Below are 21,999 nucleotides of genomic sequence, written 5' to 3'. Positions count from 1 at the left end.
ATTAGAACTAGTTTCTAAACTATGAACATGTGAAGTTATTCATTTAACTGAAATGGGCATACTTGCATTTCATCTCAGCACATTCATGAAATCTAAGAGCTTTAGCACTTGAAGTGAGTAGGCATTTTCATTTATTAGCAACTATTCATATGTTTAAGCTCATAAAAATAGACAACAAGTAAGGATGCCCACATATACTTCTCTTGAAAATAAGTTCTAAGACCACAAATACACTATCATGACATGGTGGAAAGAAAAACTTGCTTGCTTGCATTGACCTTGCTTATATGTGGGTAATTGTAGTAAATGAAGAATTTGCATCTGTATTGCTTTTACTACAGAAAACTATTACATTCCAGAGTCCAGTTCTCTTTATTACAGAACCCATGTTGCTGGATTCATTCTCAGCTTCTTTACAAACTTACTGTATACATTGGCCAAGCTACCAGTCACTGTCTATCTACCAACAGGCACAGCTGATACTAACGTGTGCCAGAAATCAGTCCCCTAATCTGAATATGCAGTCACTGAGAAAATATCCATTATTTATTAGCCAGCCAAAGGAGTGCTGAGGCAAAATACCAGAAATTGGTTGTTTTTATAAAGGGTATTTATTTGGGGTAGGAGCTTACAGATATCAGTCCATAAAGCATAAGTTACTTCCCTCACCAAAGTCTGTTTTCACGTGTTAGAGCAAGATGGTTGTCAACGTCTGTGAGGGTTCAAGCTTCCTGGGTTCCTCTGGGCTCAGCTCCTCTGTTTTCTCCACAAGATCAGCTGTAGACTATGAGGCTCTCTAGGCTTTGCCTCTCTCCACAAGGTCAGCTGTAGACTATCAGCGAACAACTCTCTCTCTCCCTGGGGCTTCAGCTTCAGCATCAAACTCCAACATCAAAACTCCAACATTGAAAGTCCCCAACTCTGTCCTTTGCCATGCCTTTTATCTGTGAGTCTCCATCCACCAAAGGGTGGGGAATCAGCACCCTATTGGCACAAGAGGTTTACATAATTACTTAATCAAGTAAACCTATGAATCCAATATAATCTAATAAGCTCAGAGGAGATCAGTTTACAAACATAATCCAATATTTCTTTTTGGAAATCATCAATAATATCAAACTGCTGCAGATTCCAATGGCAATTGTCAGTATTCCTAACCTACTAAAGTCCCACCTTGACTCAGGGCCCTAAATCAATACATTGAACTTAGAGGTTTTCTTATCTTCTTCTTTGCTCCTGAGGTAAACACAGAAAAAAAAAAGGGGGGGGGGGGATGAGAAATGAATGGTAGCTATGGAAACAAAAGGGAAAAGGAGAAATTGAAGAGTAATTTAAAGTAATTTTCATCAACCTAGAAACAAAAAGAAATTAAAGTCCTTCAAAAAACAACGAGGAGCTTTGCACAGTGGCAGTATTGTAGCCAGTGAGGTTTATCCGAGGCGCAATTATTGCTATTTGAAAACTTTTCCCAGTAACCCACCATGACGACTTGAAATAAAGTCATCACTGGCAAATTTTGACAGTCTCTATGGAGAATGAATTTTAAGAAAAACAATGACAAACAAGGATAAACAAAATGAGATGTATATATACGATTGAATACTATGTATAAGCATAGTTTTTGATTGTGTAATCCTGCAGGCCTATTTCATGAATTTAAAAAGAACAATTCCTGTATAGTACATTTCATGGTTCTGGAGTATGTAAAATTTTTAATTTACCTAAAGTCGAACCTACTTAGATGGTCAGTGTAGATGCAGTATATCATAAGCCAACTGAAAAATAGATCTGAGAAATATTAATGTCTCTGAAAAACTAAAATGCTTGGCTTTGAGTTTTTAAAATAATCACATAACCACAGCAATGAAATTTTACCAGCCCTGGACTGTATGTGCCACTCCTTCTGGGGTCAGCAAATGACATTAGTAGATATGTTAATTCATTTTAATTTTAAAATGTAAGCTAGTATTTGGCATCCATTTATATGAAAATGTAGGGATGTTTTAATAATGTTTTAACATAAAATTCGGTCATTTTCTTGATCATCAGTTAAATATGCTGATAAGGAATTTAACTTTACAACACTCCCTTTATCTTAACTTTTTAATCTTTTTCGGTGAATACTATAAGTTAAATCTATGTAATTATATTTGTTATCCCAAAGGCAACTGTGACAATCTCGTTTTGTCTGCCTAAGTCTGTGGGCAGTCCTGAAGCTTGTAATTTTTTTGCTTAGTAGTTTTAATGTGTGCAAATCATTTAGAGAATGTGAGTAGGAGTTGTTTATAGTATGAAACCATGATTCTATGAACACAACTACTTCTGAACATGAATTAAATAAATGCACTAGTGAAAATCAGCATGTTTTAGCAACTATGTATTCTTTTATTTAAAAAAAATCTGGAATATTTGTTTCAAAATTCCCTTCCTACTTAAAATGCTTTAAAATATATACTTGAAAGAAGTTATTAAAATGGCACAAAGGGCGCTTAAAAATATTTTTAATCCCTTGAAATTCTGGATAATGCCATTTCAATCCAAAGGCACTTGGGTTATTCATGAACTGAGTCAAAGAATGATCTTAAGATCATGCTTATGAGAAGTGTCTTTTTGAGAAGTATTCTCTTACAGCGTTTGTGGACATGTTGATTCACCCACCTTCTTTATATGCTAGACCAGAGATCAGCAAACTTTTCCTGTAGAGGGTCAGATAATAAATACTAATGCAAAGTCACAAGATCTCTGTCTCAAGCACTCAACTCTGCCCTTGTAACATACACAAATAGTTATAGCTGTGTTCCAATAAAACTTTATGTACACTGGAATTTCAATATTATTGAATATATAATATATAATTTTCACACATCAAGAAATATTGTTCTTTTTTAATGTTTTTCCAGTCATTTTAAAATGTAAAAAATAAATAGCAGGCTAAATTTGGCCCATGGTTTCTAGTTGCCAGCCCCTGTGCTAGATTAAAAAAAAAAAAAAAAACTACTAAGAGGAGGCTGAAGATTCTAATATAGATCACTAATCCCCACTGGTGCCACCAGAGTCAGAATTAGAACTCTAAGACAGTCTGTCTCCCCAAGCCATGGCATCAGCCACTACTTCAAAATTATGATTCAGGAGCTATTGCCAACATACGTATTTAGAAACTCTATCCCTGAATAACACCTTATTTTCTGATCCTGATGAATGTAAAAAGCGTTAGTGACCAAATTGAAATTCTTTCCTTTAAACCTTATCTTAGCACATTTAGAACTCTAGATTCTGACCAGAGCTGAAACCTGGTGTGTGACTTTTTAAAGATATAAAGCCTGTTAATAGGAGATTGGATATGCCTAGCATGAAAACCATTACCCATACCTTGCCCAGTCTGCACAAGTTTAGAAACATATGGATATGTTCAGTGAGATGGAAGCATCCTATGCAAGATCAAATAAGCCTGAAGAAACTGTACCTTCTAAAGCTTCCTCCCTCTTCACAATGTCCGTTAGCATTTTAAAAATCTTAGCATCTCAGAAAACAACAATACTTTGTTTCATGGTAAAACAAAAAGCATCCAACTTGTTTCCTCAGGGGGTCGTTATTTCTCCCACTACTCATTTATTAACATCTCCCTGCCCCCAACCTCATCAGTTTTCCTTTAACATCAGTATGAGCTGCATACCCAAAATATTCACAGCTAAAGTTTACTGAGATATTGTCAGGCCCTATACTAATGTCAGGCTTTGTATATAATGGCTCACTTAATATGACTATATGTTGGGATGGATACTATTCTCCCCATTGGTAACCTGTGATCCAAAGAGGCTAAGTAAATTGTCCAAATTAACATTTCTAGTGAATACTAAAACCAGACTTTACATCATCTGAACCCACACAGATTCTTCATGATATGGCCTTCGTATACCAATAAGGATATGGATAGTTTTATTAGATAGCTCTCACAGAGGCCACATATTCAAGAGTTAAGAGAAACAAGGATGACAAGAAATTGGCCTGGTTTAAAACCAGTATATTCTACATTTTCTTCCTGTTTTCTTGGTGCTCACATTTCCTGTACTGTCTGTATTCTCTTCCTTCCCCTTTCTAATTGAAGCTCTTAAAATAAAGACAGTAACTTCTACATCTGCCTCCCTAGTACCTAGTAGAGTTGCTGTCATATAGTATATGCTCAGTGCATGTTTGCTGAATTAATACATAAATTTGACCTTAGTTTATCATCTATAGAATAATTACTTGAATTAGTCAACATTTGAAAAGTTTTTCAGCTTGGAATTTTAAAATTTGAATATAGGACATTTTCTCAATGCCTTAGAAGACTGGATATTGGAGAATTACATTACCTTCACAGATTCTACATTCTTTAACATCAGTCCTTCATTAATACAGTCAATTGTGTCTTTAATTGCTTTGATAGCAGAAACTACTTATCTACAAGTCATTTGCCATTGGGCAGGAAAAATGTAATTTTCCCCCTCATTGTTCTTTGTGACATGGTTTTAATTATATAAATTCTCAGGCTCTTTGTGTTTACCTGTCATTTTTAGCCAATAATTGAAAAAGCTTTGCAATTGAATCAAGCTAAGAAAATAGACAATAAAGAGCTAAACAAATGCCAACTGCTGTCGTTATGAATAAAATAGTTTTTCAGGCAGTTTTTCTGTAGTAGGGATTCCTTGAGCTGTATTTCGACTAGACAAAGAATCAGTTTGGGTGAGTGGATGGCTGATGGAAAAAACAACCAACAGGTTAGAAATTTTATGGCAAGGAGAAAGGGAAATCATACTTCACAAAAAAGGAATACATGTATCAGCAGAAGGAAAACAAGTATACAGCAAAACAGCTGTTGATAATTAGGATGAAAATAAACTTACAGCAAGGACAGAATGACATATTGCTAAGTCCTATGCCAACTCTCAAAAAACCAGAGAAGTCTTCTTTCCTTTTATCCTACCCCGCTTCCCTCCCCTCTCCTCCTCTTCTTTTCAAATAGAAAAAATTGAGCTGAAGTGATACTGTATGTTTTAAAAAGTGGAAACAAAATCCTAAAGACCATCTGAAGCCCATAAAACCTCCCTGGGCTTATCCCCTTCCTGTCTTCAAAATGAATGTTATCTTTGTTTGCATTTTAGTCTGTGGGTTAATTTTGGCCTTGTTCAATTTTCAAATGCTGCCTTTCTTGAAAATTTTCAATCTTCGCAGCTATATTATGAGGCCCGGAAAGACCCAGGAAGGTGTTCATTAGAAGTTCTGAGAAGTCTTGGATCCTCCACAATTTTATTGTCCTACCTGCTGAGTTCCCTACTCGTTAAGTAAGAAAATTGCCAATTTAGGTAAAATCACCTATGCTTTACAAAACCCCAATTACATTTCAGGGACTTGGTAAGTACTGTTCGCCTTAGAGATAGGAAAGTAGGAAAAGAGTAGAAACTGTCTTGTTTCACAATGCCCCCCACCCCCCCCCCAAAAAAAGTAAAGAAATGCCTTAGAGGGGAAAAAAAACAACACTGGGTGTTGATGATGAAAAAGAAAAGTATCAAAGCCTCCCTGGAGACCAATGTAGGAAATGGAGAGAGTTATGAGAGTCCTCTATCAGTGAGGTAGTCTGGTCTTTGGAATCAGGCAAGACTAGAATTAAATTCTGGCTCTATCACTCAAGCTAGTTGCTTGGATTTTGTAAGCTGCAGTTTCCTATGAAATAGAGTATCTTCCTTATAAGGTTGTGGTGAAGAATGGAAGGAGATAAATATATGAGGAGCACTCAGCACTAAGTCTGGTCCCAAGTAAGGCTTATAAAAAGTAGAACCATTTTGGACAATTGGCTGTATAATGCCATATGTTGATAAATGCTCGACTGGAAACTGAATTTTCTTAGATGGTATAATAAAGGCGGCAGAAATTTAGGAAGCAAATCGTCAATGCTGACTGGAATAATCAAGGAGGCCTTCCCAGAATCAGTGAGTCTTCAGCTAGAGTTTATGGAAAAAGGAAATAATAAGAACTCTGAGTAAGAAAGGGACATGGACAAGGGGCATGCAGTGTAATTCATGTGTGTGTGTCCTGTTGATTCAGGCTGTCCTGGAGAGGTGGCTATTTAGCGTCCCTTTGAGAGGCACAGCTCAGAAAGCCCTGATTCTTAGGGAACTTGACAGTCATTCAGATACCAAGCTGCTCACTCAGGTAAATGAGGAGGCTTTTGAAAATATACAGCGAAGCACTAATCAAATCCTTCTGTTTAAAACACAGGAGTCATAAACCTAAATTCAAATCTTTATGCTGTGTAAAACTTTACACTATCAGCTATGAATCTAATAGGCTTCACCAACTTCGGAGGACAGTCAACTAGACTGTGATTGTGAAGTGGCCTGATTTAGGGAGCCTCTGGTCATACAAAGGGATTTTTACATGAACTCTCACCAGTCGGCACTAACTTTAAAGTTACCTTATGTGTGCTGGTCACAAGAATGAGAAATCTGTAGAAAGAGTGAAAAAGGAGGTAAGACAGCCTTGTTCTTACAGAGGGTACTCTTTTTAGGGAACAAAGTCTCCCTCATGTTTATTGCTGATGAACATGAGCTCCATCCTGCTCCTTAAAGAGATAAGCAGAAATTCTGACATTGCTGTGTGTACATCATGCCACAATCCAGAGCCCCACTTACTCTTTTTTACAAGTTTTGGAAAGGCTGACTGATTTAGCAACCAAAGTATTAACTAAGAAAATGTGAAATCAAAATAGAGGCTGTCCAAAGAACAAATATTTTAAATCTAGCCTTCCTGCCCTGCAAATCAACCTTGGGTTTTAAATTCTCCTTGATTTTCTTCCTCGTTTTTTGTTTTGGTTTGGTTTGTCTTATTTTTTAACACTTTGCCTAAAGATAATAGACTGGGCATCCAGCCTCAGTGTTATTCTTATGTCTTTGTTTTGTTTTTCACTTTTCCCTTTTAAGCGAGGGCTAATTTTTATTGGGGAATAACTCCTTTTTAAAAGTAGTGCACTAACAGATTCAACTATACTTCAATGTATCTAGCCAGAGGCAGAAAGCCAAAGGAAATTCTTGATATATCTTATTCCATTGCCCAAACCTTCTGCAATGACTTATCAACTTTATCATTCAGGGTACAGAGGAACAAGAAGTGTCAAGCAGGCAATTAAGGCTTCGGGAAAACAATTAGTGCAGGGGCATGGCAAGATGTAAGGTTCATTTCTTCAGGATTGCATTGCCCTTCTCAGGATTCATTATTTCCTATGTGTCACTTGCTTACAGGAATCACAGGGAAGATAATGGCAGAACTATGCCTGGCAGCTATTTGGCTCTAATCTAAGGGTTGTGATTTGTCAAAATGTGTTCTTTGATTGAAAGACAAATAACTTTCCCAATATGGAGAGGACTAGTGCAAATCAATTGTCATTTGAATAGTTGATTTAGTTTGCATTTTATTTTATTTTAAGATTTTATTTTATTTTTAAAGAAGCTTTAGATTACATAAATGTTACATCAAAAAATAGGGGACTCTCATATACCCCACCCTTCCCCCCTCACACTTTTCCCGATTAACAACATCTTTCATTAGTGTAGTACATCTGTTAAAATTGAGGACACAGTGAAGCATTGCTACTAACCATGATCTATAGTTTACACTATGATTTACACTTTGCACCTCAAAATTTTATAGGTTTTGACAAAAGGTAGAATGGCCTGTATCTGTCATTGCAATATTATGCAGAACAATTCCAATGTTCCAAAAATGTCTCATGTTATACCCATTCTTCCCTCTCCCTCCCCTCAGAACCTCTGATGACCATTGCCTTTATCTTAGTGTTACAAATTCTTCCATTGCTAGAATAATAATAAGTCTATTTAATAGTCTATAGTTGCATTCCCCCCTTACATTTGTTCATTCCTCAATCTTGAGGATTTGGGAATGGTGATGCCCACTCTGCTTCTGATTGAGAGGGGTTTTAGATCCCATGGGGCAGATGGGTGGAACTGTCTTGCTTGCAGCATTGTCCATCATCATCCTTTTGTTAGTTGTCCTGGGCGAGTCCTATAAACCAGAGAGTAGGTGTTGGCTACAATTCTCCTGTGTTTCAGAACCCGACCAGCATTTGAATAGCCAGAAGATTTAAGTTACTGGGAAACATATTTAATGAGTATTGTGCTAATTATAAGTTCAGATAACAGGGTCATAAGAACAATGTGTAGGAAAATTATAAATGAGTCCAACTCTGATACATTGAGGGGATAGGTTATCATATATTCCAAAGTAAGGCTGCCTGAGAGGGTGCCAAATTCCTGCCACCCTCTGCCCTGCTTACAATGTACAGATGTCTCTAGAGCCCTCAGGAATCACCACGCTTGAGGTCCTATTTACTGTGCCAGTCAGTGAGATCCTCCTAAGATGTGCATAGCATAATCTCTGGAATTGTTCTGCATGATCTTGCAATGATGGATACAGGCCATTATGTATTTTGTTAGTACCTATAAAAGTGTATGGTACAGAATGTGAACCATAATATAAACCATTGATCATGGTTAGTGACAATGCTACAATATTTGTTCATCAACTGGATTGCAGAAGAGTCACAACTATGGCAGGGGAGGATCACTGATGTAAGGTGTCAGTGTGGAGAGATATGTAAGGAGGGATGCACCTGGGCCATGCCTCGATGGAATATGAATGTGTTCAAAAGTGGTCATGAGGTATTATATAGGTGGGTGGAGACCCATACAATAACTGAAAGAGTATTGAATTACCGTCTCGGGGAGTCCTCCTACTTTTTCTAACAGAATGGCAAGAATCCCTAGATTCTTCACTAGTGCCTACTGAGGAAGACCAATATGCCAGGCGCTTGACATTGATGCTTGTACTTATGAAGCTTGTTCTTGTGAAATTGAAACTTAGCCTAGTATTATATATTGCCTAAGAATTCCACCCTGAAAACCTCCTTGTTGCTCAAATGTGGCCTCTCTCTAAGCCAAACTCAGGCTATAAACTCATTACCTTCCCCAATGGTGTGGGACATGACTCCTGGGGATAAGCCTGCCTGGCACCAAGGGATTATTACCAAGTGTCAACTAACAATGCATTTGGAAAAAGACCTTGACCAAAAGGGGGAAACATGAAATACAAATGAGTTTTTATTGCTAAAGATTTCAAAGTGTTTTTTATTATTGCTCATGCTCATGCTCTTTTTTCCACAGATAACCGTACTGTCAAGTTAATTTCATGTCAATGCTTTAAATTTCCTGATATCAAATATATAAAAGTACCCAAATCTGCTGTAGCAGTTTGACATTATTTATGAATTCCAAAAAAAGATATCGATTGTTTGTAAACTGGTCTGTTCCTCTGAGTATGATACCCTTTGCTTGTATTAAATTCAAAGATCTTAAGTTGACTTAATTAAATCAATTTAGGGCCTTTGATTCAACCACATCAGTAGGGCATGGCTCAGTGTTGAGTCCCTGCCCCCTTTGTGGGCTATATAAATAGACACTCAATCAAGAAGACACCCAGAAGAAGACACAAGAGCTCAACAGATACCAGAGGAAGAGAATTTTGTCAACTTTGATCTTAGGGCCCCTGAGAGAGCTGAGCCATTCACCTGATAGCTTACAGATGACCTTGTGAAGAGAACAGAGCAGCTAAGCCTGGAAAAAATATGAGTCCTGTGCCATCCTACAGCTGAGATTAGAAGAAGCTGGAACATGCAGGCTTAAGAGGAAGAAGGAATGCTGAACTCTCACAGAGATCAGCAACCATCTTTAGTGAGAAAGTACCTTTTATGGTACCTAGAGTTGGACTCATTAGGACCTTGTTACTGTAAGCTTTTACCCCAAATAAATACCTTTAATAAAAGCCAACAGATTTCTGGTACTTTTCATTAGCACTCCTTTGGCTGACTATTGCATCTGCCATTTGGTTATCTTTCCCTCTATTACAACATAGGTACTCTCCCTTCTTTATAAAGCCAGTTCCTTCTGTCTTTGAATTCCATTGACTCCTACCTTTTCAGGAAACATAAACTATTGTTTGTACTATTTCCATCTTGTTATGCTTCTTTGTTCTCTGTAATGGGTAATTCCCATGGGTTTATAGGTGTGGCCTAGGAACTAATACTTTTATTAAAAAGGCAAATTAATCTCAGGCATACTAAAGCTTTTAAAAATATGAACATAAAATCATAGTATCTGATTTCAAAACCAAAAAAATATCACTTGACCTCACTTCTTCCACCATCCATTATCTTTTATTTATTTATTTATTTTTATACTTCTCTTTGCAATATCTCTTTATTCTCTATATTATACTATGTCTAATTCCTGGGTTTGCCCCAATCTGTTTTGGTTCCACCATTCCACAAGACTTTCTCTTAATAATGTCATTAATGATCTTTAACTTTCCCTCTTTAAGCAGTTGCTCAAATGTCAGCATTTCATTGAGTAGTATATAAATTTTCAACCCATACTCCCCCCCAAACAAGCACACACTTGTACCTTGCTCTACTTTTTGTTTGCCCATAGTGCTAATCACTTTCTAAAGTGTTACACAACTTGTCTTATTAAATTGTTCTTTATTTTTGAAATTCTCTCTTGTGGTAGGCAACTTCAAAGTTGGCCTCCAAAGTTCACTACATCATGCTATTCATTCCCTGTGTTATCATTTCCCTTTGATTGTGGGCTGGATTCAGTGACTCACTTCTAATAAATAAAATGTAACAGAGGTGATGGAATGTTTACTTCTCTGATTATGCTACAAGGAAACTGTGGCTTTGGTCTTGAGAACTCTCTCTTACTCTTTAGCTTGCTACCTCTGAGTGATACCAGCTGCCACATGACAAGGATAAATACACATGACAAGGAACTGAACAAGGCATTTGGCCAACATCCAGTGAGCAAATGACTCATGCATCAGCCTTAAGAGTAAACTTAGAATTGGATTGCTCTTAGCCAAACCTTAGATGAGATGACAGTCCAGCTGACAGTTTGACTACAACCTCATGAGGACTTTCAGTCAGAGCATACAACCAAGCTATACTCAGATTCCTGACCCACAGAAACTATGAGATAATTTAATATTGTTGTTTGGGGGATAATTGTTAATGCAACAACAAGTAACTAATAAACCCTATTAGAAATTCTGTGGGAGCAAGTATCTTTGTCTTTCCTTTTTTTTTTTTAATTAAAGTTAATAGATCCCAAGGAATGTTACATCAAAAAAACATAAAAGGTTCCCATATAACCCACTTCCTACCCTCCAGCCTCATCATTTTTGTAAATGCATTTTTTTGAAGATATACATCACCAAATAAACGTTACATTAAAAAATATGAGGTTCCCGCATACCCCTTCATACCCCCAACCCCACTCCTCCCACACTAACAACCTCCCCCATCATTGTGGCACACTCATTGCACTTGGTGAACACATTTTGGGGCACTGCTGCACCACATGGATAATAGTTAACCTTGTTGTTCATAATCTCCCCCAGTACATTCAGTGAGTTATGGCAGGATATATAAAGTCCAGCATCTGACCCTGGAATATCATTAAGGACAACTCAAAATTCCAAAAATGCTCCCATGTCACATCTCTACTTCCCTCTCCCTGCCCTCAGCAAATACTGTGGCCACTTTCTCCACCTTGATGCTAAAATTTCTTCTGTTACTGGTCACAATAGTTTTATAGTAGAATATCAGTAAGTCCAATTTTGTCCATATTTTATTTCTTCATTCTGTGGACCCTGGTATGGTGATGCCCTCTCCACCTCTAGATCAAGAGGGGGCTTAGATTCCACATGGATGATGGATGCAATTCCGTTGCTTGCAGTTGTCAGCACTCTTGATTCCCTGGTGTGGTGGCTGACCATCTTCACCTCCCTGTTAGCTGACCTGGGTAAGACCAACGAACCAGAGAGTAGGAGTTACCACTCTGCTGAGGCTGAGGGCCGAACTGGCACATGGGCAGTCCAGAGATTCAAGTCTCCTGAGTATGTACCATCCCTAGTGCCAACCATAGGTTCAGTAAAAGTGACAGAAGAGTCATATGTAGAAAAATCACATCTGAGTCCAGCTCCATCACACTCAGGAGCACAAATTCCAAAGTAGGGTCCTCTGACATGACACAGAACTCCAAATCCATCTGCCATGACCATATACCCTGTGAATCTCCATAGCCTTCAGGAGAACCAGTACCTAGGGTTGTAACTACTTTGGCTTTTTCTGAGGTCCTGCTGAGGGGTGCATAAGCGCGACCCCTCTGATGACCTCCCGAATCTTTTTGGAAGACTCTTAGCCATATAAATTCATTTGTTAGAAATTCTGTGAGGGCAAGTATCTTGCCATCTAGAATAGCACAGATGAATGGAGAATGAATGAGTGAATGAACTACTCAGTAAGGCATTCACATCCATGGTATCAATTACCATGTATACAATGATGACTCATAAATATGCCTCAGTCCAAACCTATGCTCTGAGTTCCAGTGCATGTCATTATGTCTTAATCTATACTCTTCCCCTCCTGAAACATGGGCCTACATCAGCATTTTATGTTTCAGTGAAAGACACCTCTATGCAACTAATTGTAAAATCTAGGAACCTGAGAAAGATATTTTATACCACCTTCTTTCTCAAATTCTATATCCAATTCTATCACATACATCTGTGCATTTTACCTTCTACATATCTCTCAAATATATCTATTTCTCTGTGTATACAACATCACCTTAGATTAAGCTACAATTCTTGCCTTAAAAATTACAATATTCTTCCAGCTTGTCTTCTAGAATGTACTCTTACCTTGTCTATCCTGTCCCTTACACTGTAGCCAGAGTGATATTTTTGACATTCAAATATAATCATTTCACCTCTTTTGAGAAAAAAAACTAATCATTGCTTACAAGACCCCTGCATAGACTGCCACAATATATTTGTCATTCTTTCTCCTTGCTATTTTAACTCTAACCACACTAAACGTTCCATCTTTCACTTTAGTCACAGATCCTTTACATATGGCGTCCCTCATCTTAGAATGGTTTCCCACTATCATTCCAAGATAATTCTTACTCATCCCTCAGAGAGTACATCAATTATGACTTCTTCAGGAAAGCCTTCACTTGATCCCTACCCCTATCCTCCAGTCTAGATTTTAATCCACTCCCACTATTGAAGGCCCATGACCTATATTTCTTAGAATCTTTTTAAAAAATAATATTTATTTATTTTTTAACTTTTAAGACCTTTTTATTGCCTTTTTTAAAAAAGATAAATAGATTACAAAAAATGATACATTAAAAAACATAAGAGGTTCCCATATACCCCACTCCCCACCCTACCCCTGCTCCTCCCACATCAACATCCCCTTTCATCAGTAAGGCACATTCATTGCATTTGGTGAATATATCCTGGAACACTGCCATACCGTATGGACCATAGTTTACTTTGTAGTTCACACTCTCCCCCAGTCCATCCAGTGGGTTATGGCAGTATACACAATGTCCTGCATCTGTCCCTGCAATATCATTCAGGACAACTCAAGTCCCGAAAATGCCCCATATCATACCTCTTCCTCCCTCCCCCTGCCCTCAGCAACTCCTGTAACTACCATCTCCAAATCAATGATACAATTCCTTCCATTGCTAGAATCTCAATAGTAGAAAACCAGCAAGTCCATTCCAATCCATATTATAGTTTTCCATCCTGTGGACCCCAGGATGGCAATGTCCACTCCACCTTTAAATTGAGAGGGGGCTTAGATGCCCTGAGCCTGAGTGAAGTTACAGTACCTAGTCTGTGGGTCATTGGACTTACCCAGGTTAGCTGACAGGGAGATGAAAACGGTCAACCACCACACCAGGGAACTGAGAGTGTCTACAACTGCAAGCAGGAGAATCATATCCTTAGAATTTTTTATATATAAATAATGGCTATCTCATCAGTGTTTGCTTAACATCCCATTTCTAGCACAGAACAAACTGCCAAAGATATCATAGTCATTCGATAAATATTTGTTGAAATAACAAAGGAGAAAAGAAAGGAGGAAAGAAGGGAGAAAATGCAAAGTATGGAAAATAGGAAGGTAGTATAATCTAGAATAGAATCTGGGATTGATTATCAGGAGCCTTAAGCATTACACTAATTCTATAACTCAGTTCAAGTTCATGGTTAGTTTGGTTCATCAAACATTTTATAGGAATCAGCTATAAGCCAAATTCCAATCCTCAAGGATCTGTAATGTATCATACTAATGAACCTCTCTTAGAGACAGAGTTCTACTGCCTATTCTGCGAAATATTAAGTCCATTTTTGAAGCTGCCCAGTACTTACAGAACTAGTAGATGGGGAAGATGGGATGTTTTCTCCTGCTATATTCCTCTTAGGCAAGCCCTCTATAATCCTTATGACTTTCATTTCTTCATTATTAAAATAAGAATTACATCATGGACTTATCACTACAAACTAGTGCTAACAAAATGAGGAGGTTGACCTGGATAAATCAGTCCCACTAGTGTACCATCCCATGTGTCTAACTAGTCCTCAACTCACCTCCCTTTTAATGGCACCTCAAAATCCTCAGTGAGAGATGATTTTTTAAAGTATATTTTTAATTTTTTAAAAGATATTTAGATTACATAAATGTTACATAAAAATATAGGGGATTCTCATATGCCCTACTCCCTACACCTCTCACAATTTCCTACATTAACAACATTCTTCATTAATGTCGTACATTTGCTACAATTGATGAAAACATTTTGGAGCTTTGCCACTAAGCATGGATTACAGTTTACATTGTAGTTTGAGAGATAATTTCAATGGGTTGGAATCCAGTAAGAAGTCCTGTCTCCATCATTTTCTCCCATAGTTTATATGTGAAAATCAATTGGTATTAAAACACTCAATGTAAGAAAAATGGAATGATCTGCATGCTGGTATAAAAAAGAAAATGGATTTCTTTTGTGTGATTGTGTTCCCTTCTTTTCCTAAAATGCTGGAAGTTCAGACCTGAACCAAAAATGACTCCACTCTTTGATCAACGTGAACTGGTACTCAAATGTTGAATCTACCCATTTGGTTACTGGGTTGTGCTCAGCCCATTGTTGACCTGTGGATTTGATTGTTACTACCTTAGAAATGAATGTCTTCTCCTTTACTCATTGGCAACCAGCAGTCAGAAGTACCACCTAATTAGTTGTCTGTAACACAAAGTATCAAGGGCAACACTGATACTACTGATAATACTAATTGTGCTTGGGAAATTGTGGGCAACGAACTGGCTGTATACTTAGTCTAATGGTCACTGAGTTAATTATACAGAGAAAGCCAGGTACAATGGCTAAATTTGTGTGGAAAACACTACCCCTTCAAAGTTCAGTGTTACTATCTTCTTTTTGCTCAAAATAATGTGGAAAGTCACGTTTCCAACTATTTGAAAGTTGAAGCTTTTACATGCTCTCATTTCACATGACATTGTCAAACTCATAATCAACCTCAATTTACTAATTTGAAAATATGAAAGAGCATGGAATCTTGACACCCAACAATGTAAAAAATATGTACTGAAAGGGTAAGAATAAAGGGTCCACAGTGAAGGGAAGCAAATTGGTTTAAACTGAGCACCTTGGCTTCCTTTACATTAGAGACTGATCCATGTGAGAATATACTGTCTGCCAAGTTTGGCTAGAGCTCTAGTAAGCAGAAAATATCTCTGGATCAAGTGACAATTAGATTCATACTCTTTCACCAAAACCTGAGTCTTTGCTCTTAGGATTCCTTAGCCAAGTCAATAATGAAAATTGCTTTTTTAATAAGGCACCATGATTCACCTTAAAAAAAAAAAAACAGATTTTTATAATTAACTGCAAATAAAATCAAATAGAGGAAGATAATCTTTTTCCTGAGAATCTCACCAAGATTTAAAATAAATAGATCTCCTTTGCAATATGAATATATACTTTTCATAGGACTTTTGGAACTTAAAATGCATCCCAAATTAGAATTAATATTTTCTATTTTATTGAAATAACAAAAAAAAGTGGCTTCTTGGCATTTCCTAGTACCTGGCACATTGATTACATTAAAACTGTCTCACATAGCAGAAATGATGACCAAAATCCTCAGTGATTTGCCTGTGCTTTTACATGTGGCTGAAACTGCAACAGGAATACATAAGACAGGTATGCTATTTCCATTTTAGAGACCTCTGAAAGTAGACGATATAAGTTCCTTTGCTTTTCAAGGCTTTACAGATTTTGTTCATTCATGCAGACTCCAGACTGTTTTGAAGTGGTGGTGGTGTGTTTTGTTTTTTTTTTAATAATCAAGGAATGTATGGCTGTGGCTTGTTCGATATTCCCCAGGTTACAGATTTAAAACCATTAAAAGAGTTTGTTTACTATTTTTTAAATTACTTGCTATTATTATCTACACCACTCTATTCTACACATGAAGTAGCGTTTAAAGAAATCAGTTTGAATCTGAAATTAAATAAGGCAAAAAGAACCATATGAAGTATATGCAAATGAAAGTTAATAAATCCCTTCTTCCTTATTTTATAGAAGTTGAAAGAAACCTTAAAGATTATTTTGTTCATTTTACAGATAAGGAATATGAATTCTATACCAACATTATATAGATTTCCAGATTCCCAGTTAAGTAATCTTTCACTCTTTCTTACTTCCTTTTTTATTTGGTTTCTTCAGTTTTTAGTAGCAATACTACTGTCATCCTAGTCCATTTGATTTTGGTAGCATGCTAACAAAAATTTAATAATGATAATAATAACTACCATTTAAAGTACTTCTATGTCCTAAGCGTAATATTAGATCCTTTACAAGCATTATTTTGTTTTACATTTCCATAATTCTTATGAGTTAAATATTATTTTTTCATATGATGAAGTGAGGTTCAAAAAATTTAAGGAACTCTCCAAATTCACAAAAGTAGTAAATGAGTGATATGGGACTCAAATCCAGTCTGTATTTACTGGACTCAGAATCTCAGAACTTGCTTTTACTCTGGGCATGATCCTCGAATCCTGTCTCCTCTTCACTCCTGACATCCAACCCATCAGCTGGTGCTGCTGATGGTACTTCCACATTATGTCTCTATTTTGTCCTTTTCTCTCCTTTTCTCTCAATATGTTTCCTAATATTTATCTGTTCTACTGGAATCCGTTTTCCTCAAAGAATTCCAGTAAGATCATTTCAAAATAAGATAAACCAAGTCACTTGCTGCAGAAAGCATTCAACAGCTTCCCATCACACTTATCGTATCATCCAAACTCCTAAGACAGCCTCACAGCCTTGTAGGATTCTGTCCCTCCCAGCCACCTCTTGTTCACCATGTTAGAGCTACACTGGCTTGCCTTATAAATCATGAATGCCCCAAGGTTTTTCAAATATGAGGCCTTCTGTGCCTGCTAGACCACCTCCTTAGAATGCTTTGTGACCTGGGTTTTTCTGGCTTTTTCTTATTCAAACCTCAACTTAAATGTCTTCTCAGAGACCTTCCCAAACTCATGGTGAAAGTACATACATCCAATCCAATATCCATTATTAGTCATCTTGTTCATATACATCATAGAGCTTTGTATTGACTGGCTCAACAGTTGTTTACCTGTTTTATTCACCATTACATTGTTTCCTCAGCTCATGGTTGACACTCAAGAAACTATTGATTGTTCAAATACAAAGTGCTACTTCTTATTGTCATCCTCTTCCCCTTCTCTCATACTTCTTTCCTCCATGTGAACTGCAGAAGATGCCATTTGATGCATGTTTTTTAAACCTGTGGCTCTTGCTAACCACAGTCGATATTCAACGATGATTGGTACTGTACTACCGTACCCCTGGTGCCCAGTTTATCATGAGACAAACCCTCACCTTATCCACTATCGTCTTCAATCCAGAGGACATTTTCAAATAAAATGTTATCTTATAGAAGCTTCACAACAGCCCCACACTTTCCCAGAAACACAGATTCCCTATACACAAAGGATTAATAATTATAGATAACTTTTTTGAGTCTTTATTATATTTACTGTGCTTGAATTCTTTAATATTTTAACAATCTTACAAGGTAGGAGGTTCTTTTTTTAATGTTGGAGATGAAGAAACTGAAGCTTCAGGGTAAAGTAATTCACCCATGCTCACCCGCTAGTAAAATGACAATCAATATCCGTTTCACATAGCTGTTTTGCTATTCTGTCAGAAAAAGCTGAGAGGGCATGACACTAAAGGGAGATTATTTTCTCTCCTCAGCACTAGAGGATGGGTGTTTTTGTCCTACTAGGAATAAGAGGGAAAAAAATACAGACCTCAGAAATCAATGCCCAGATCAATACTGAAGATGGTGCTTGAATGGGTTTTGTTGTCAAGAAATGATAGGGACAAATATTGTGATATCTTATTAAATGACTCAGAGGAAAAGGAAGAGTTTTATTTTTTTTAACAGGATTTTTTTTTTTCAGAAATATCTCTGGGTACAAATAGTTTGAGGGTGAAGTCATTAAATATATAAAACTTCCTGCTCTCTGAAGATGAATTTTGTAAAGATTCAGTTTGGCCCAAATGGGCATGTGCGTAGCCAGCAGACAAGCAGGAAAATTCGTTGGTGGATGGCTGCAAGCACAGTGGTCAGGAGGCCTGCCTCAGTTGCCTGGACGTGGGCCATCTTTTCTCCTGGGAAATGGAGGGGGGACAAGAATATTAGAACTAGTTGAAAATGAGAGGGAAAATAAATTTGTTTCAATGTCTATTGGCATTTTGGTGTATAATTTTACAAAATCAAAGCTCTGTTCCATGAGCGTAGGCAAGGCAAGAAGTTTCCTGAGGAGAAAACTTAGTTTGCAGGTCCTGGTGCTTTTCTTTCATGGTTCACGTTGTGGTAGATGTTACCAGGATAGCTGCTACCACTCCACGTGGGATAATTATATTATGCAATGACAAAAACAAGAGGAAAAATTTGTTCTTTAAAAAAAAAAATCTCTTTTCCAGTGAGGGAGTTATGGGAAAAGTGACTGTGTTTAAGTCTAAGTTCTGTTTGCCAAAGTGGGGGAGAGGGGAAGGGAAAGTTGCTGGAGTGGAGGTGGCACACACATGGAGGAGCAGTGACATTCACGCAAGCCAATTGCCATTTGACTCTTTGAGGGTCTGCAGGAAAGATGCCATCTGCTACCACTTCGTAAGACTTGGTCACCAGGGCAGAGTGGGCAAGTATCCTTGATCTTGGAGGGAGAAGCTGACAGCTGGCCCAAAAGACTACTTTCTCCTGGAAGATAAAGGTGGCCATTGAGCTGCAATATTGATGATTTCTATCTCTTATCATGCAACATTGAAACTGGGAGAATATGAGGGAAGACAGAAGGGAGTGGAAGGAGGAGGAAAAGAAAGGAAAGGAATGCGGATGAACTCAACCTGTCTCTTAAGCTAAGCTTAAGATTGATTTTGCTCACTGGGTTGAATGGAACAGATAACTTGCATTCCTGAATTGAATAAATAGTGGAATTACCAAATTAATGTAATTATAAAAGAAAAAGTGATACTGAAAAGTATGTGTATAAATATAAGTATATACATGCATACATAATTAATTTTTTTACTATTTTACACGACACTAAGCAAAATGGTGTTAGGTAAATTTTCCCGATAATGCTATTAGAGTAGGTTCTTTGATTATGTCCAATTTACAGATGTGGAAACTGAGGTTTGTGTCAAGGTTCATTCTCTGGTTTATATAACACCAAAGTATGCACTTTTATCTAGTGTTTATATAGTCTCTATTGTTAATTTTGTTCAAATCTCTACCTACCTCAGTTTCTTAGGGACAAGAACAATCTTAATTTTTGTTTAATCTCAGTATCATTTTGCACATAGTTTATAAACAAATAATTTTTGTGACCTTAGTAAAATGCTTAAACTCATTAAAATGCAGCTATTTTGTGGTAAAGTACATTTGAAATTACATATGGGACACCTAAATTATTTAAAATGCTATAAACCTCATGGTTTACATGAGGGCTGGAGAACAAAGTCCTGCTTATGTAAAGGCTCAGTGCATAATCAGGGCCCTTCAATCTCAGTTAAATTGCAAGAATCTGAATCTGTTTGCACTAATGGATAATATTGAAATTCAGATTCATTGAGAAGAAATTGAAAGCATAAAGAATTACAATTTTAAAATGTTTTGAATTTCCATAGATGGTTACCTGACTGACAAAAATAAAAATCTCATAGAACTAAAGTGGAAGCCAGAATACGTCACTGTCATTAAAAAGATATTTAGAAGAACAAAAGAAGTCTGGGACCTTGGAGGTGAAATTGAGAAGAAGACTGAGGGACTTTAAATCAAGTGTTTGAAAGAGCCAAACACAAATACTCAAGAAGAGAAACACTAGTGTGGAACTAGAGTAGCAGTTTTCAGTTTTTAAATTTTTTCTGCAAAGACACACAGGCCAGCCGAGATTGACAGCAAAGAAGGCACACCAATGCGACAACCGTAACACCACCCCTTGCTCTGCCATTCAAGGAAGCACCCTGGAACTTGAGGGAAAGTAACTTTAAATTGACTTGAATTATAAATAAGCAAACATCTTACAAATGTCAATACTTTATGTTAGCAACCTACTAGTTTGCAACGTAGCTCACTGCACACAGAAGTATGATTTTAAGGCTGAAAATTAACTTCTAGGGTCCTTTCCAGCTCTTGAATCCTGAGATTTACAAATGGTTGGTTTTAAGAGTCATAGGATTATTGTTCAGTAAGTAATCTTCATCCTGGGTATTTTAAAAAGCATCTCTTTTAAGGAATCTATTCATTTTTAAATGCATCTTTTTCCAGTGCTTCTGTTGTATTTGTTTTTGATTATCCATGTGAATTCAACTTTGTCCATATATTCATAGAAAAGAAGTGGAAGCCATTTTCCACTTGAAAAATGCTTTTCATATTGTAAGACCCCAGAGTACTTTACACGTAATGCTAGTAATTTGGCATTAAACTCAACAATGGAGAGGCAGGGAAGATGGTTTGTGTTCTCTGCAATGGTTATTTGCTTTACTTCTAGTCCCAAATCTATGAAATTTTAGAATATATTTTTAAAACTCAATTGCATTCTTAACTTTATATGGGTGAGAAAGATATAAGACCCCAATCACAAGATACACAAATAGAATTTCGTAATGAAAGTAAATTTCCTAAATAAGAACGAAAAATTAATATTCGCAGAGTGAAAATTGAATGAGAGCTAACAGTTTGCCTTTAGCATATTGGTTATTAAGTGCTCCTGTAATATTTAAGGGAGAGAGAGAGACAAAGACAGACATAGAGAGAAACAGAGAGAGAGAGAGAGATTGAGGCTGAGAAGCAGATTGGCCAAGGTGTCTAGTGAACCCTCCACATGTAGTCAGAGAAGGCAAACCACATAGGTGGCTTGTTGCTATGATATTTCTGATTGACAGGACTCCAGGACAGCTAGTAACAAAAGGGAAATGTATGTGTTAAATTATCTTTCTTATTGGTTCAGGGACATTTTCCATTGTGTTAGTGCTGCTTTATATTTTAAATGGTTCTTGAGACTTTTAAATATTTATCTTTCCCCATGAATGCTCTTTCTAAGTCCTATTTCAGAGAATTCTTAATAGTTATTGCAGTCATTAAAGGGAATTAGTCAGGTGGCACAGAATGTCATATGCAAGGTCCCATTGCATATCTAAGAGTCTAAATAGGTCCTCCATTTTCAGAAGCCTTCTGGTACCTAATCTATTTTCAATACTCTCCATTGTTAATTCTAAACTATGTTTAAATATGGATATGAGGTTAAAGCAAGGTGTGTTTTTCGTCAATGTAGTTTATGTTTTCAGATCATGGTAAATTGGTACCTGGGAAAAGGTGAAAAGAGCAGAATCTTGTAAATTCAACAGGTACTTATCATGCACCTGCTTGCACATTACAGAGAGGGGAAAATATAAAAATGAAAAAAACTTAGTACTT

General features: G+C 36.9%; 1 protein-coding gene and 1 non-coding gene across 3 annotated transcripts in view; both read left to right on the top strand.

The window, feature by feature from the left end:
- The window catches only part of ARHGAP24 (Rho GTPase activating protein 24), a 527,050-nt gene that overhangs the window by 261,900 nt on the left and 243,151 nt on the right, over positions 1-21,999 (top strand). The window lies entirely within an intron of this gene.
- On the top strand, positions 1,395-1,535 carry LOC111758959 (U4 spliceosomal RNA). Its single transcript, XR_009187565.1, has one exon. It is a non-coding gene; the product is annotated as a U4 spliceosomal RNA (small nuclear RNA).

This window comes from Dasypus novemcinctus, chromosome 1 (genome assembly GCF_030445035.2).
Source record: "Dasypus novemcinctus isolate mDasNov1 chromosome 1, mDasNov1.1.hap2, whole genome shotgun sequence".
Classification (NCBI taxonomy): Eukaryota; Metazoa; Chordata; class Mammalia; order Cingulata; family Dasypodidae; genus Dasypus; species Dasypus novemcinctus.
This window is presented reverse-complemented; position numbering and strand designations above follow the sequence as displayed.